The sequence below is a fragment of the Echinops telfairi genome, unplaced genomic scaffold, assembly GCF_000313985.2.
Source record: "Echinops telfairi isolate 266 unplaced genomic scaffold, ASM31398v2 ScPeMD7_7458;HRSCAF=8496, whole genome shotgun sequence".
Classification (NCBI taxonomy): Eukaryota; Metazoa; Chordata; class Mammalia; order Afrosoricida; family Tenrecidae; genus Echinops; species Echinops telfairi.
Genome location: NW_022111358.1, coordinates 19838373 through 19843132, shown reverse-complemented (window position 1 = coordinate 19843132; position 4760 = coordinate 19838373). Strand labels below are relative to the sequence as shown.

Below are 4760 nucleotides of genomic sequence, written 5' to 3'. Positions count from 1 at the left end.
TGAAAGATCTGAGGAGAAGGTTAGCCTGGGGACAGAGATTCATGCTTACAGTTGAATATTTGAATAGATTTGTGTGCTTTTCTATGCATAAGTGTTAATGCATTCAGAATTCTAAGTTTGGTATATTAGAATTCAGTCAGAAAAAAAATTGAAGAAAAAAGGCCTTTATAAAGAGTATTTAGTGTTTGCTGAACCAATGGAAAAGCTAAAGGGTTACAGGCCTGAGAAAAGAGCCACTAGCTTTCAAGTAACAGTGCCTTCCAAGGTTTTAAAGCAGGTCATAGGAGAATGTGCAAGAATTCAAGCAAACCTCACATCTGCCACGGGTCCATGTATTGTTGGTGTCCAATAAGTGGACTGTGGTTTCTCTTCCATCCCTCAAATCTCCCTTCAGTGCCTCTTATTAGCAGGTTCTGGACCAGAACCCCACTGGAAAGGGATGCAGGGATAATACAGAGGGGCAGCTCCTGCTACTGAACTGGCTCATTTCATCTATGTTGTCAGTGTTAAGCAGGGGGTTGATTAGAGAATCAAATTCAGTGACACTCATATATGTGTAAGAAAAAGCTTTATATTTTACTTACCTGGCAGGGGAGATACCATCATCAGAAAGGTGGTTTTCCCAGGGCGAGGTTCATCCATTGCACTCCGGGTGTGCTGACCCCTGCGATTTCCCCAAATGTGTGAAACTCGACTGCATAATTTGTAGTAGTGGGGCACTGTGTTCGTGCTTTCCCCTGATAAGAAAAAAAGAAAAGTAAAAGCTTTATATCGAGAAGCTTTATATATCAGGAAAACATCCCAGCCCATTCCAACTCCAGTCCATTAATCCGAACCTAGTCCATAAGTCCCTCTTCAGACTCACACGGTCATAAGCAATGATGCAGAATGCAGGAATATCACAGGCCAGTGGGTGCAAAGTCTTGTGGATCCAATGGCAGTGGAGGCATCTTCAGGGCTCTGGCCACAACTAGGGTCCACCAGCAGGAAGCTGAAGGCAGAGAGCTGGGTGGGGGTTCCCAGGGCCCTCCTTATGAACAGGCCACACCCACAAGGAAGTACCATCACACTGTGACTTGACTGACAGGTTAGACTCTACCCTTACACTTTTATATATTAAGTTGACAAGAAATTATATAAAAACTACATCTTCTATGTGCCTATGGTCTGTGTGTTTTAGGGACAGTGATTTATTCAGCATTCTACAAATATTTGCAGTGGAGCACATAACATGTCAGACATCATAGAAATACAGTAGCTGATATGGAGCTTAGGGTCTAGTTGAGGGAGAAAAACAATAAAAGAGATAAAATGTAATAGATGGGCAATTAGCGCTGGGGAGAAAAACTGAAGCAGGGACAAGAAACCTAAAGAAGGGAGGAGGGAAACCATCATGATACCCAGAGAAAATCTTCTCAGCCCTGGGAAAACTAAAGCAAGGAAAACTGAAACAACCCAATGTCGCTGAGCTGCTGCTAAGCCCTCGGTGCTGTAATTACTCATTTGGCTGCAATCTCCGAGGCTGGCACTTGGAAACCACCAGCCACTCAGCAGGAGAAAGATGGGGTTTTCTACCCCAGTAAAGAGTTACATTTTCAGAAATTCACAAAGTCATTCTGCCCTGACCTTATGACTATCTAGACTAGGTTCTGGTATGTTCCATGTGCCCACAGCAGAGCGAGGAGAGCGAGGCAGAGGGGAAGGGACTGGAAAATAACAAAGGGTCAGATGAAGGCGGGCCTTCGAAGCCATTGTAAGAGCTTTGGATTTTACTCTGAATGGGATGGACGTCATTGGAAGGGTTTGAGTAATGAGTAATTAGAAGCCCAATCAGACTTATGCAGTAAAAGGATTATTCTATCTGCTAAGTTAACAAGCATGGAGACAAAATCAGAGGCAGGGAAACCATTCACAACCTATTTTAATAAAAATCAATTCTCATCGTTCTCAAAGTCTGTATTCCTAATTTGTCTACTCGCTAAAATTCACTTGTAACTTGAAAACCAATAATCGCAGTACTCTCATGGTCGTGGGTGGGCCTGCACAGGGTAAGTCCTCCAGCGTGCACATTCCACTGTTTGCAAGGCTCTGCATTCCTCAGCGTTCACACTGCAATCATGTGGCCTTATCACAGTCCATTCTGGTGCCAGGTTAGTCATAGGTTTCAGATTTTTGGTCGTGATTGTGCTGTTTCATATGTTCCCCTAGCACAATGCTGAATTACATGTAGTATTCCTGACTGAATTAGGAATGTAGTATTCCTAAACACGAGGAAACTGTGATGTGTCTTACAGAGAAAAAATATATGTGAGATACTTTTCATTTAGGCCTATGTTCACTGCTAGTGAATCAATAAGATTTATCAAGGAATGAGTCTTTACAAAGACAAACCCATAAAAAAAGTTTCTTCTTTGTTGGTTGATTAAAATATTGTGACCAAGGGCTCTCAGGAACCTAACCCTCTAATTCCTCTAGGAGAGATGATGTGATATGTAGTGTTTGGGGCTCTTTGAAACATGACCCTATAGAAATTTATACGAAACATATCTGTAGAACTTTGCTACAGTGACTCTTACAGAGCATAATTGCCTTGAATAAGGAGACTCAACTATAAATATGAGTAGTATTGGAGACGATGAGAAATAAGATTCTGGATAGTTCTTAAGTGGAGACCACAATTATTTTCTACTGCACGTCTGCCGTTTTCATACTGTGCTGCTGCAATGCTGAAAGCCATGTCAGCGGTATTTCAAATATGAGCCAAGTCACCCAAGGTGAACAGGTTTCAGTGGAACTTCCACACTAAGAACAGATTATGCAGAAGGAATACACTGTCTCGTTCTAAGAGTTTAGCTACCGAAAACTTTCTGAATAGTAATGTGTGGTTGTTACATAATTTCATGTCAACTTGATAAATAAAGTGTAGGGGTGAAGTTTAGCCTGTCAATCAAGTCACAGCTTGATGACCTCATTGTGGAGGCACGACCAAGATAAACGGTTCACTAGAGGTTAGCCCCGCCTTCACCTACCTGCTGAGGAACCCCAGGAGACCTGCACAAGTTCTGGAGATGTGTCCACTGCCATTGGGTCCACAAGACTTTGCACCCACTGGCTGGTGATCTTCCTGCAGTCTACACCATTGCATGTAGCTGCATCAGTCTGAAGAGGGTTTTATTGACTAGTATCAGACTTATGGATTAGTGTCTGACTTAAAGAGCTTGCTCTGGACTGGATTGAATATTTTCCCGATATATAACTACTTATTGATATCAAGCTGTCTCTTACACATATATGAGTGTCTCTGGATTTGTTTCTCTAACACATAGTGAAGCATTGTCAGTATCATGCCAAAAATGGAACAGACTATCCACTTCTGAGGAATTAGCCATCGAAACTTTAAGAATAGTAGAAAAACATCATCAGATATAATGCTGGAAGATGAGTTCTTCAGTTTGGAAGGACCTTAAAATACATTGATGATGAGCTAACTCCTCAAAGTAGAGTCGACCATAATAATGCAAGTGGACTAAAGATTTCAGGACCTTCACTTACTAATATGTCATAACTCAAAATGAGAAGAGAAAAAAACTTCAAATATCCATTACTAATGAGAAGGTACAATATATGAAGTATGTATCCATAAACATTTGATGGCAATATTAAATGAAATGCAAATGATAGAGACCAATATCATATACATTAATGAACTGAAATGGACTAGTCTTGGCCATTTTTTAATCAGTTAATCATATGGCTTACTATGCCAAATTCAAGAGGTGCATTCATCATCACGCATAACACTTCAGGGTCTATCTTGAAACGCAATGCTCTCTGTGATACGATAATATCTATATAGCTACAAGGTGGCAAGGTTAATATGACTATCATTCAAAGTTATGCACCAAACACTGTAACTAGTGATTAAGAACTAGAATATAGACTAGTGATAAAGATATTAAAGATGGCTACTGTCTCCAGTCTAAAATTGATCAAATATGTAATCAAGATGCATTGATAATTATTAACCATTGGATTTCCAAAGTTGGACACCAAAAAGGAAGGAACAGCCATTGGGAAATATGGGCTTGGTAACAGAAATGCATCTGGAGATCTCATGACAGGAAATTGCCAGATCAATGACTTCTTCATTTCAATACATTTTTCCAACAACATAAATGGCTACTGTACACATGGACCTGCCAGACAAAACAGAAAGGAATAAAATTGGGTACATCTGTGGAAAGATATGATGGAGAAAGTCAATATTATCACTCAAAATTAGGCCAGAGGAAGACTGGAACCAACCATCAATTGTTCATATGTAAGTTCAAGTTCAAGAAAAATAAAACAAGTCCATGAGAGCCAAAATACAACCATGAGTGCATCCTACCTGAATTGGGCGAACATTTCAAGTACAGATTTGAGACACTAAATACTAATGAAAAAAGACCTAACAAGATGTGAGATGACATCAAGATATCATAAAAAGTTCATTAAAAACACAGGAAAGAAAGAAAAAAATCAATGTGGATGTCAGATGAGACTATAAAAATGAACTCTTGATCATAGAATAGCTTAACAAAGGAAATAAATGATGAAGTAAGAGAGCTGAACGGAAAAGTTCGGAGGGCAGATCAAAAAGACAAAGTATTATAATGAAATGTACAAAGACCAAGCATTTAAAAGTCAAAAAGGAAAATTTCACTCAATAGGTGTTGAAGGGATCGGGTAGCAGACACCAAAGAACAAAAACCATCATT

The 4760-nt window shown here is 39.8% G+C and overlaps 1 non-coding gene across 1 annotated transcript; it reads left to right on the top strand.

The window, feature by feature from the left end:
• Window positions 1-576: 576 nt before the first annotated feature.
• LOC115872939 lies at window positions 577-740 on the top strand. Its single transcript, XR_004048130.1, has one exon. It is a non-coding gene; the product is annotated as a U1 spliceosomal RNA (small nuclear RNA).
• The last annotated feature ends 4020 nt before the right edge of the window (window positions 741-4760 follow it).